Source organism: Mustela lutreola, chromosome X, assembly GCF_030435805.1.
Source record: "Mustela lutreola isolate mMusLut2 chromosome X, mMusLut2.pri, whole genome shotgun sequence".
NCBI classification, from domain to species: Eukaryota; Metazoa; Chordata; class Mammalia; order Carnivora; family Mustelidae; genus Mustela; species Mustela lutreola.
Window position 1 is genome coordinate 1,317,619 of NC_081308.1, and position 13,059 is coordinate 1,330,677.

The following is a 13,059-nucleotide window of genomic DNA, read 5'->3' on the forward strand; positions in this document are numbered from 1 at the left end:
CGTGTGCTGAGAAGGGAGCTCCCCCTTAGCTCCTGACATGGCGAGTGGAACTTGGAATCTGCAAGAGACCCACGACGGAGCCCAGAGCAAGAAAGGACGTCCAGGAGCAGGGAGAAGGGAGAGGCAGGTGTCCCCGGCAATGCACCGAGATACCCAATGGCTTTTGATTCTCTGGTTGTGGCCGGTCCCTGCCTGCTGTGTGCTGCGGGTCTGGGTCCGTTCAGCTGATTCCCACAGCAGCCTTAGTTTGGAACATCGTGCGGTGCGCACCAGAGAGAGCTGTTGCTTCTGACCCGTGTGTCCATGTCTGCTCCCCTCGGGTCCAGCCTGCTCCATGCCACCGTCTTCCCAACTAACTCATGCACCGAGGCCTCCCTGGGGCTCAGCTGCCACGTTACCCTGCCCTGGGATGCACCCTTGCTTTTCTTTGGCAACCCCCCGCTGCTTCCCGCACCCCTTCCTGCAGGAAGGCAACATTTCGGGAGAACTGGCTCTCCCCGGAGTGAATTCCTCTGGAATCAGATCAATGCTAGGTCCATAAAGCAGAACCTAGGAGCCACCAGGAACTCTCTATGTGCAGCTCGGTGGTGTTTTCTGTACCCTGCAGCCCCCCCCCCCCCAGATGGGGATGGGGAGTCTCTTGAGGCCCGTCTGGGTGATGACGGTTTCCAGTCACTAGCCTGAACACCTCTTGCCCCCTCCGTACGTCAATCCCCCTGAAAGTGCAGGTCAGACCCTGCAGTGGCTACGTCCGTGTAGGTCAAATATGCACGTGTCCCCATCCTGCTTTGGAAATGTTCTTGAAACTGTGGGTCGCGACCCACTTGGGGATTGTAGAATCCATTCAGTCGACGCGATGAGATTTTTTTTTTTAATCCCCTGAATTTTAAAAGAGCAGAAGGTGCTACGTGGGGTGAGCCTGACGGAAGCCAACAGTGTTTGCAAAACACCACGCAGCAGCGGGGACACCAAGAGGTGTAGACACTCAGGGATGGGGGGCAGGGGAAGCAAATCCATTCGCTTTCCTTCGGGTGCAAGGGAACCTACAGGTGTTCTTGGTCAAGCAAAGTGATGAAACAACTTTGTCTTGATATGAAAGAGGAATGCAGACCATCCTAACGGGTACGTTTTTATCTTAGAGCACAGGTGCATTTAGAAACTGGCCTGCGAGGAGATCCCTGGGCTTGGGCAGACAGGCTGGGGCAGCAGAGGTCCCCCAGGGACCAAAGTCTCTGGCACGACCCAGGAAGGAGCTGAACAGGTGTCTTTGTTGGTGACTGGCAACACACGCAGTGGCCACGGGCCAGCCAGAGTGTGGCGTGGACCTCAGGCCAAAAGGGTCTCCATGCCAGTGCATTGGAGCAACGTGCGGATTTTCCTGAAGGTCCTACAAGTCTTTGGGTGAGTCCTGGAGGACGCTGGGAGAGGTCCAGCGTTTTATGTAACAGCTTGGATATCGTTCCCGAGCGGTTTTTGGACAGTCTCTCTTGCCTCAATTGCTGCAAGTAATCCAATAATAATTGTTTCTCCCCAAGCTTCCCTTTGAACATGAAAAAATGTGAAGTTTTTTTTTTTCTTTAATCATAGGAAGCTTGCCCAAATTCTGCATGATTGTTGTTCTGGAGAGCAGCTGATCTTGGGGCCTCGTCTCCAGGGGTCTGGAGGCCGCGTTGGCCAACGTTCAGCATCCTTGAGACGTGGGGAGGTGGAGGAGCCAGCGCCTGGCCCCACACGGCATTTCCAGAGCACTGGATTTGTCAAACGCCGGTTTGTGCTTGAATTTGTGGCTGGACAGTGCGTGTTTAAGGGTCATCTGAGTGTATCGGGGTCGGGGGAGGTAAGGGCATTGAAATTAGTCCTTCTTTGTTGGCTTGTGTGCGTGGTGATAATGAGAAGGAGGAGTTAGCTAAAGTCTACATGGTGACTCAGGTGCAAACATACTTGGTATTTGAGGCCAAGATGTCAAGCAAAGGGTAAAAACCAACAAAACTTTGCGAAGGGACGTCGGAGTTTTGCACAGGAGCGGGATGTCGGGATTTCTCCAGGAGACTTGGGTTGCCTTTGGCCTTGGTGGCTCATGGTTCCTGCTTGGCAGTTGGGAACTCTGGGAACTCAGAACTGACGCAGGGACCACCCCCTGACAAGAGCGAAGGTCTTATGGAGAGGCTCTTGGTAAACGTCAAGCCACGGTCTGGATGGGTCTCATTTTGGTCTGTAAGGGGACACTCTTGGTGTTACAAAGAGTTGCATTTACAGGGAAGCAGAGGCCGTGCATCTGCCTTTTAGGATGGGCTAGATTCACGAGGGAACATGTCTTGCATTCTTGGGATGGCTGCGTTGTCCCCAAACGCACACTCAGGAGACCTCGCCAACAGGAATGTGAGTAGTGTGTTAACAGAGCTCTTGCCCGTTTCCAACTTCAGCGCGTTTCGTTTTAAACTTTACCCCAATAGCCATGGGTCGGGGATGCATCCTAATAACTATAGGAAAGGAAATATTTTATTTAAAAAAGAGAGAGAGAGAGAGAAGACGTTGGTCCACCATGGCTTCAGGATCATGAAAACGACCCAAACACTGAAGGCCAGATGCTCCTGGAGATAATTCAAGACGCTGTGGGTATATCCTACACCGTCGATGTCCGTCTGTCTTTACTGTCAGCTCTTTTTTCATTTTCATACGGTTCATAGTGGGGAAAAAAAAAATTCTGGACGTTGACAGAGCTGGGAAAAACCCACAAAGCTGGGCCATGTGTCATATGACGATTCCAAGCTTCTGAAATTAGACTGGCATCTCTCTCTCTCTCTCCCATCCTTTTTTTTTTTTTTTTTTTTTTTTTTGCAATGTTTTTGTTAAGGACTGTGGGATGCTTTCTGGAAGAGGTGGGTTCTTGAAATGTGCATTGAACCTAAGTTAGTGTTTTTCCATGTCTCCATGTCTGGGATGCAAGGGGCGTTTCCACTTTGGGACGGACACACCTTGACCAGCAACATGTTTATTTGAGCCCTTAGTTGACCGTGACGCTGAGACGTCCAGCATCTTAATGAGGCTGGCTGGTTGTATTGTCTTCATGGTGCTTTTAAAAAAAAAAAACACAACACATTATTTATTTGTTTATTTGAGAGAGAGAGGAGGAAGAGGTGGAGGAGAGGGAGCGGGACAAGCAGAGTCCATGCCTCACAGTCTGAGTTGCTGCCCAGAATCAGACGCTCAGTAGACTGAGCCAGCCAGGCATCCCCGTCTCCATCTTTAAAATGTCTACAAGGTTTAGGTGATCATCAATCCCAGTTGACGCACCAGCATGCCCAGTGCACGATGGGGAAAGCTCTTTACCGCGTGCTCACAGGTCGGGAGCTTCCCGATGGCGCAACGCTCTCCGATTGTGACCGGTCAGGATTGGGTGTTTGTCCATATTTCATGGCGTTGCCCTCGGGCAGATGGGGATGCTGGCTTCCCACCGAGTGCGGGATTGGGAAAAATGGACAGTCTGTTGCAGAGTCGTTGGAGGAAAAGGGGGGAGCGAGAGCCGACCGCCATGCCTACGAGGCCTCACGTGGCTTTCTGAAACGCTCATGTAGGAAATCGTACTGGAGCACCCGTATCGATACTGAAAATCAGGGGGAATCCTGCAAATACAGAGCGTCGACCTGCCCCCTGGCTGTGTGGGAAAAGCAAAGAAGAAAGTGGAAGGGAAAAGACCACGTTTGGGACGCGCCTCACCCCCGCCCTTCCAGAGAAACCGGGACAAACCAGGGGAGCCGAGAGGATGTGCCTCGTGGTTTTGTCACTTTGGGTGTTGAACAAGCAAGTTTCCGTTCTTTGCACACATCACATGCGTTCATGGAGGGATCCCCACGTGGCCAGCATCCCTGAGCTTCGGACACGCGGGGAGGGAGGGCGGGAGGCACGCCAGTTGTGGGGGGGACATCAGAGTCTGGGAGACTCGGGGGGTAAAAGCAGATACGATGCACTAATCCATCACCCCATCACCCTTCACGGTGCTCTATGCATGTTACAATATTTTCCATAAAGCCCGTCCCTATGAGGTGGGCCATATTGTCTCCCTTCCCCAGCCCCTTAGCTAAGAGAGCGGCCAACAGGAGGGGGTCCTCTATGGGGTTTGAACCCTGCCATTGCTTGGTGGGGACCATGGGAGAAGTCATTCAGGGTTACTAGATGATTACGTTCTGGTTCCAAAAAGATGTTAAGATGCGGGCCAGCACCGAGGTGTGATTTTGGACACTCCCCCGTCCTCAACCCCAGTCCTCAATGGGCATGTCTTCAGGCAGACCCTGGGGCTCCTTGGCAGGTATCTGGGCAGACGCTGTCTATTTTCCCCCACGCGCAGGGGCCTCTAGTCCTGCTTCACGCATCCTGTGGTGTGTTTGGGATGTCTGCGTCCGCCTCCCCGGGCGCTCCTCTGGCCGGCTGACCGCACCGCTGCTCCGTTTCCTTTCGGGGATGGGAAACATCCGAAAGGGAGACGCTCCTGCAGAATCATCATGGGAGGGTTTGGGTGTGATGGAGACCCGCGGGGCTGACGGTCTCCTGAAGATGCTCGGGGTCATGGGACGAGGGGACGCGTCCCCCTTGCAGGCTGAGGGCCGCCCTTGGAGACTCCGTTGGGTTTCTGCCTGTCTGAGGGCTCCATCTAGCGGTCCCGCAGGGCGCGGGCCGCCTGCCTCTTCCTTTGGGTTTCCTGCGGGGTTGCGGGGGGAGCTGTGGGAAGCCCAGTTGGAGGAGGGTGCGCGCCTGCCTGCCTGTACTAGGTTGCCGGGCCCGGAGACCACCTGCAAACGAGCACGTGCCCCCTCTGTTCAGGGAGGATTCGCCGTTTGGGAGGTGGGTGGCCCCTGCAGAATTTCCGCCTTTTAAGCTTCTGTTTTAATAAACCGAACGTTCTGGGAATGTTGCAGTGGGATCTTGAGAAGGTAGGGAGGGGTTCGGAGATGCTTGGGGGTTCAGTCCCCCTGCCCAACCCAAGAAGCACAGCAGGGCGCTAGTTTCACGTCTGTGCTACAGCCGGCTGAATGGAAGGAGCTATATGCTAGATGTTGCAGGGGACCTCAGTCACTCAGGAGATGACAGTGACCGGGGAAACCCCCGGTGGGGTGGCCACCTCCCAGCGCCAATGACTCTGCGTCTAGGAAAGGCATCAAATGGGAAGGACCATTTTCCAAGCCGTCTGAACTTGCAGCATGACCCAAAGGACTAGGGGGCCATCGGGAGGAGTGAGAACCCTAATAACGAGAAGACTCATTCCCGGAGCAAAATTCGTTCTGACTAAAATTAAAAGCAGACAGAGTGAACATTGTGGCGGGTTCCTCAAAAGGTTAACGGTGGACGTTCCAGACGACCCGACAGTTTGCTCCTAGGGCTCTACCGGGAGTCAGAGAAGACACGTCTACCCAAAACCTCATGCCCGTGTACAGTCATATTTACAGCAGGACGGTTCACCGCAGCTGAAAACTGGAAGCCACCCAAGAATGCATGGATGGATGAATGGGTTGAGAGAATAGGCTCCGTCCATACAAGGGACGATGAGTCAGCCCTGAGGACCACAAACTCTGACACCCACCGACACAAGGATAGACTGCAAAAAAAGAAAATAAAAGAATACCGTGCCAAGGACAGAAGCCAGATACAAGAGCCCACAGAGGATTCCATGAGTATGAAAGGGGCGGAAAATGTAGACCTATCCACAGAAGGTCCGTCCGTGGTTGTTGGGGGCATGGGGACGAGGTTTCTGTTCCTAGTGTAATGGTGGCCCAGCTCTGTCCATGGACTGGAGTCCAGGGCGTGGTGGCCTTACAATAGGTCAACATCAAGGTGTTCAAGTAGGTCCCCACAAGGCTGTGTCCCAACTCTTGCGACCCATGACGGGGGCACGTGGCTGAGGACGTGTGCGCCCATTACCAGCAGGAAGGGTGCTAAGGGGTCAGTCACCGCGTTCCAGACCAGCTGGTGTTCCGTACAACGAAGAGACGTGGTACCTGGTGTATCAGAGTGAAGGACGCTATTAGCTTTGTGGGTTTTGTGTTTTTTTTTTTTTTTTCTCATTCTGTCCCAGCTTGATTGAGCTGCAATTGCCAAATAGAAATGATACGCATTTCAGGTGCAGAATTTGATATTTGGGTACGCACGCTGAAATGGCCATAAGTGAGCTGACACTTCCGTCACCACAGCTAGCATTTTCCTTCCTTTCTTCCTCTCTCCCGTCCTTCCTCCTCTCCGGCTGTGGATGTGTCTCCTTTCGTCATGGCCACAAACCACTCCCTTCCACACCGTGAAGGAGAACCGTGCTCTGACGGTGGACCATGGGCCTTGTTCTTGGCCGAGTTCTTGGCCGCCTGACTTCCCATCACGCTACAGATGACACACGGTCATCTGCCTTGATAGGCAAGGAGGCAGCCCAGAGGACACCTCGCGTCCACAGCTGGAGGCTGCCCCACGGGCAAAAAAAAAATCAAAGTGCATCTGGTCCTTTAGATGTGGAAGGAGTTCTGAGAGCTCAGAGTTCATGTTTTTATGCATGATGCCTGGGAAAACCAAGTGGCTTGACCGAGGTCTCCACCTGCTTGGAGATGGGAGGCACTGAGGGTTTCTGATGACTCATTGTGGCAATGGGCAAAGGACCACATGCTTTCCACTACTTATGGTTTACCAACGTCCAGCAACAGCGTAGACTTTCCCTCCATTACTACACTTAAAGCGATTAAAATGGTGCCCCTAAAAAACCACCAAGCGCATTCCCAGCCTGACGACCACATGGCTCCCAGTGGGTCCTCCATGATGGTGGAGTCACCAGAGTAACCGGCCCTTCTCCCCACCTTCCTCCCGCTTCATTCGCCTTGGACATACGTCCCGCCAACAAAAACCAGGGTCGCGGTTGATCGCCGCAAAATCGTAAAAATCATCAGCCACTTTAACATCTCAAGACTGGGGTTAGCCTGGGGGGAAACCATATGATTTTTCAGAGTGCTGCTGTTCTGATGCGTTTTATAGAACTGTTCATGTGTTTTTCTAGAACCGTTTCCATGGTGGAGTGTGGGAATCCACTCGGTGGTGGTGTTGGAAGGGTCCCAAACTGAGTGGGACTCACGGTTACTATTGTAATGTGGCAATTAGATTGTAGTCATGGTAAGAGCTGAAGCTGATTACCACGGGACATGATGACCATAAAGTCACCATGGTCACGGACGCTAAGATAACCCCAACAGGTGGGCACTGCAGAGTGGTGTAGACGTGCAACTGAGTCCTGGGAGGAGGGCAGAGGCACTCAGGAATGGCTAACTTCGGGCGCTTTGGAGACAGAACCCCAATCCCATGCTGGTTTGTCCTTACCTACCAAGCGGACTCTCTTGGTCCGTGGGGGATGCTGTAATGGGACTCCACGGACTGGGGGGCGCTTATAAAGACGTTTCGTCCTGGTAGTTGTGGAGGCTGGACATCGGAGATGAAGGCATGTGCAGATTCGATGTGTGCTGTGAACCCCCTTCCCGCGTCACAGATAGACGTCTTCCCATTGTGTCCTGACATGGAGCAAGGGACGAGGGTCCTCCCTGGGGTCTCTTTTATGACAACACCAATGCCTTCATGGGGCCCCATCCTCATGAGCGAATCGCATCCCACCAGAGAGAGCCCAGACCCCACCTCTTAAGCCCATCCCACTGGGGATTCAGTATCGCACATATGGATTTTGGAAGGACACACACATTCCATCCTCATCGTAGACATAAAGGACCGACTCCTCAGGGCTGTAGTGAAAATAAAATAAGTGTGCGGGAAAGGTTTAGTAAGTGGTGCTTAATAACTCCTCCATGAATATTTAATTGTTCCTGTTAAGATGTGTGGCTCCCATAGGAAATAATAAAATCATATAATAGTGGGTTTGATCCCTCCTATGTGTCAAAGAATCTGTAGAAGGCTGCATGGCGGCTTGCTCAGAATTCGGTCCACCTCTTCATCCCTGTGACCTGGGAATATGATCTTTTATCCCAAAAGATGCCAGGAAAGGAAGGGTCTGAGATGAAGGCATCCCAGATCAGGCTGGTCCGAAATCCAAGGACAAGTGCGTGAGACAGAGGAAGACAGACCCAGAAGAAGAAGGAAGGACCCTCTCTTGGAGCCTCCGGAGGGAGTGTGGTCCTGCGCCGCCTGGATCTAGGACCTCTCGTCTCCACAGCTGGTTAGACATGAGTTATTGTCATCTGCTGGGTTTATCACACTTTGTTATGTCTGCCCCAGAAAAGTCCTTTAGTGACCATAGATCTCCGATTCTTGGAAACTGGTTTGATGGAACTCTTGACTATATCTGGACCATCTTCTACATAATTTCCACTTGTCCCTAAAGACAGTAACTCTGGTCGTCCCCTTGGGGGGCACTGCCTCATTGGACGCTGTCTTGACCGGATGTCAGGCAGGCATCGAAAGCAAGAGGGCCCATCTTCTGCTCTTTGTGGAGAATGTCACTCGGGAATGAGGGAACCCTCTCTGTAGCGACCTTAGAAGAACCTCTGGTCACCATCCGGGCATCTCCACGCGTGAGACGGGGCCCGAGACCTGATTTATTTCACACCCCTCATGTCCACCATTGGCCGAGGCCCACCCAATGCCCATGTCCATTCACCCAGTTGGTACTTCCAGCTCTTAGTCACTCTTGGGCATGGGTCATCATGGAATTCACATCCTGCACTCAGTGTCCACACTCCTTGGGTTCCCTGGCCGTTGCCTGGAACTCCCACATGGGAGGTTCCCCGTGGAATCCTATGGCCATTGCTCTCCACCCTTCCTGACCACGTGGTGTGCTTCCTGACCGTGGTCTGGTCATTGGGGGGCCCCACCCCTCCGGGTCTGCTGTGGTTACTCATGCTGCACTTTAGGGGGCGGTCGGTGCCTACTGTGTTCCTACAGCGTCCTGTGTCCTCCCCGCTTCTCCCTCCATCCGAGGCCACCACTTTAGAATTCTGTGCTTCTCCATCCAAAGTCGGGACCTCGTGTTCCTGCTTCGGGGCTGGATGCAGGGGCATAGCCGCCCTCTGCACATGCCTCCAGATATCACCTGTTTTCCAGTGGGTTCCACCACCCAGCAAGGACATGACTCATAAGGCAGGCGTCCTCTTCCTCCGGTGACAAATACGCCCCATGAACTGGATGTCAAGGAAAAATCGGGTTTCGGCCGTCAGTTTCCTTCCAATCCCCATGGTACTGAGATGTTCTGATTTGGAGAGGGGAGAGGTGACTCTTTGTCACCAGACGGAGTTCCCTCTTTCCTATAGGAAATAGAAGGAGTGGCAGTCATGCTGCTCTGACCCAGTCATTCTGAGCCTCTAACAGAAAGGAGTGACTGAACTCTGTCTTCAAAAGGGCAGGCATCTAGCTCATCGGGGGAGACCTAAACGCCCATGTGCTGAGCTGTGGGGTCACTCCGATGAGTTAAGGACACGGGAAGCCGTCTTTCCCATAATTTCTGTGCACTGAACGCATCTCCTGGGCTTCCATGAGGAGCTTCCAGAACAAAACCACAAAACGGTTCTTCTCTTGACTTCCCCATGCCGTCATGTGGGGAGCGGAAGGAGACTCATGAGAATGGAGGTGTTGGGTTCAGCAAGGAAGGGTGAGTGAGTGATCGGAGCCCAGGTCCCCAATCTTCAGGAACGTGTAGGGATGACCTTGACCTCCAACTGGAGATGGGCAGGTCTTCTCACTCTTCCCTTTACAAGAGAACTTGTAGATGTTTCCTGCAAGCGTGCAACGTCAAGACTTCGAGGACCTCCCCCTGTTTTTTCTCCAGAGCAGAGGTTTAGGAGCAGAGCAATGTGTCTGGTGGGGACACCCCTGGGCGGTCTGCTGGGAGCCACCTGGAGCTTGAGATCCAGGCGTGGTGTGTGCCTGTCTTTGCTGTGCGGGGAGATGGGCAGGTGACATGGAGGTAGAAACACATCACCTCGGCCAACCCAAGTCCATCTGCCCGGTGCAACTGAGACATCAGGTTTGTAGCAACCAAAGGGTTTACTGGAAACAAAGTCAGATAAGGGGCTGGGGGAGGGAATTCCTGGAATCCACCCCCATGAGGGGGCAGAGGACATGTGTTTTGTAATCACCGGGGTTGAGATTGGGCACATCTGGATGCAAAGGGGAGGAAATGTAGGACTACTCATGAGGAAATGGAGGTACGAGCATTGGGAAAACATATATGGGGTATACACCCCGTGTTTGCTGAGGGGTGAATACTTAACCCCACCAGGAGGCAAAATTCAGCCTCTGAGTCAGAAGGTTATCTTAGGACAAGGGGAACAGGCTGTGGGTGTCCTCCCAGAACTGGGATAAAGCCAGATGGGGTCTTGGACTCCTTATCTCTGGTCAGGAATGTTCCTAAGCTGCAACCCTATCATCAGTTGACCTTGAAACCAGGTTTCTGTAGAGCCAACCCCCGGGTTTGTGAGTGGGGCCTGAGAAGACATGTTAGCTGAGGAAGGAGACACAATTCTTTGAAAAACATTTTTTTTTTTTTTAGCTCGTTTCAACCTCATTAACCCTATGGGGCATGGTTTTATTCCTTCTTAGTCATGCATCCCTGGTGCCCGATGGCAAAGACCCAGCTGGGAAAGGGCCGATGTTGCCAGTACCCGTTGTGAGTCATTCTGCGCCTCTTAAAAGTGACTGCCCAGCAGAGCTTTACAGAAGAGGGAAAGGTATCGTTATTTTTCTTCTCAACGAGACTAGCACGCGGGGACAAAGAGGTTACGTGGTAGACGCCTGTGGCCTGGACCTTATTTGGAAACAGGGTGTTTGCAGATGTGATTAAGGGAAGGATCTGAGATGAGCTCATCCTAGATCAGGGTGGTCCTGAATCCAATGACGGGTGTCCTTGTAAGAGACAGAAGAGGAGACACAGAGGCAGAGGAGAAGCCACATGAAGGTGGAGGCAGAGATGGGAAGAAATTGGCCACCAGCCTAGGGACATCTGGAACCCCAAAAGCTGGAAAAGGGAGGAAAGACCCTCCCATGGAACCTCAGGAACGAGCAGAGCCCTGCCCCATCTAGATCTCAGCATCCATGTCCCACCGGGATCTCAGACTTCTGGTGTCTAGAGCTGGGACAGGATGGGTCTCTGATGTTCAACGCTACCCTGTTTTGGGTCCCTTGTCACTCAGGGCAGCCCTAGGAAATGCATACACTTTCCTTGTTCCCTCAGTACTTAGGTCTGTGAGAAAAGAACTTGTAAATGTGCCTTCTCAGCATGTACATGAGCTAGCAGATCTCCTAAGTGGAGACCTTCTCAGAGGCTTCAGGCCACGTGCTCCAAGGACAGTTTGGTTTCGGCCAAATAGAACAAGGCTTTCTGTGTCCTTCTCCCAAAAGTTTCTTGTCTGTGGAAAGTACTGAATGTCTCCATTGTTGGTGTGTGCCATCTTCATCTGCCTGTGAGAAAGGAATTCTCCTCAGCCATCCTGTTTGCTCCCAATGTGGACCACGTCCTCTCCCCACGTGTCACACCGTGGATGTTTCTATGTGGTGTCTTACGCATAGAGGGAGGTCTCTCCTCTTGTGGACATTGTCAGAGAGCATTGTGCACAGGCTGTAAAGGAAGGAAGGAACTGGATTTTGCTCAGGGAGTAGGTGAGGGCTTTGTCCTTGGTATATGAAATCCTCATTCTGGAATGTTCTTTGACGGAACGTTCCAAGGGATGCCGTTCACCGCGTCACCTCCCCCATGAGTCCAATGCCCACCTACCCATCTGATGCCTTCACTTCTCATTGGGTGTCCGCAGGGCAGGACACATGCAGCTCTGATTTGGGCTGTCCATGTCTCTCCAGCTCTGTGTCTTCAGGAGGTCCAGAAGGTCCATGGTGCTACCCAGGTGTCCTCGGAGAAGAGGGAAATGTCAATCTTGCTCTCTCTGCCTGTCTCTGTCTCTCTCTCCCATACATCTCTTGATCTCCAATGTTCTCTTTCCATGCAGACTCCCCGACCTTGTTTCCTCTGGAAGGATGAAGACCACCAGTCTACAGAAGACGGTGCACATCTTCAGACAGTTGACCTCAGAGACCACCTTCCAGGTCTACTGCAGCTCTACTGTGTCAATAGCATCTAAAAGTCTCAACCACCCATAGCAAGAGTGTTTCCTGTGATAGGGGTTTGAAGAAGCTCAGATAAGTCATGTTTTTTTTTTTTTTTTTTTTTTTAAACCTGGTCCGTTGAGATAAGCAATTCCGCATTTTCTCTTTGTTGAGGTTAATGTAGAGCATGAAATCATCCATAATATCTGGCTTGCTAATAACATGTAGCATGGGGGCCGCTGGGGGCAAGGGAAGATTTCAGAGGAGGGTGTAGGTCTTGGGAATGCCGAGGCCACCTGACCACTCTGCCATAGGAATGCCATGGGAATTTGCCTACCCCGAAGCTTTCTTAGCCCAAACAGCTGCCCTGTGGTCTGAGAGATGTATGCATTGTCCCCTAAGCTGTGTTTAGCAGGACTCATAGAACACACAGGTCAGCGGGTTGGATCGTCCCTGTAATTGGACTCTTCTATTTTCTGTAAGACTCCTTGCCACACATCACTTGCTTGAGAAACAGTGATAAAGATGTTTGATTATCCTCAAGCATCAATAAAGGTGAGTGCAAAAAGGAGCGATGGGTCTTCGTCTTTGAATGTGGACCGCCTTGCCTTTGCCTCTCTTTCACCGTACAGTCTGAAATCATCCTTTGTCCATTGATACAGGGAGCTGGCCATCCATTCCCAGCATCTCTGCTCAGGGAAGCTTTGCAGGGGGTCTGGCCCCCAGCTTTTGGAAACTAGGAGGAGAAGATGTGCTCTTGAATCGCCATGTGTGTCATCCTCCTGGTGGTGTCTGTTGATGGCGGCTGGAGCCATGTCTTCAAGCATCATTCATACTCAGTGCCCATGGCCAACTTTTTACTGCTTTATTTTTAAAACACTTGAAGGGGGGCTGTCCCTTCCTCAGTGCACAGCAGATGCCACCTTGGTCATGTGCAAGAATCATGACCTGCTAAGGTGAGCTCTCTAAGGGGCCAGACAGCACAGGAAACCAGCGGCA

General features: G+C 52.3%; 1 long non-coding RNA gene across 1 annotated transcript; it reads left to right on the forward strand.

The window, feature by feature from the left end:
• The first annotated feature begins 887 nt into the window (after positions 1-887).
• Positions 888-12,614, forward strand: LOC131821407 (uncharacterized). Its single transcript, XR_009349896.1, has 3 exons — positions 888-1,401; positions 10,564-10,691; positions 11,964-12,614. It is a non-coding gene; the product is annotated as an uncharacterized LOC131821407 (long non-coding RNA).
• The last annotated feature ends 445 nt before the right edge of the window (positions 12,615-13,059 follow it).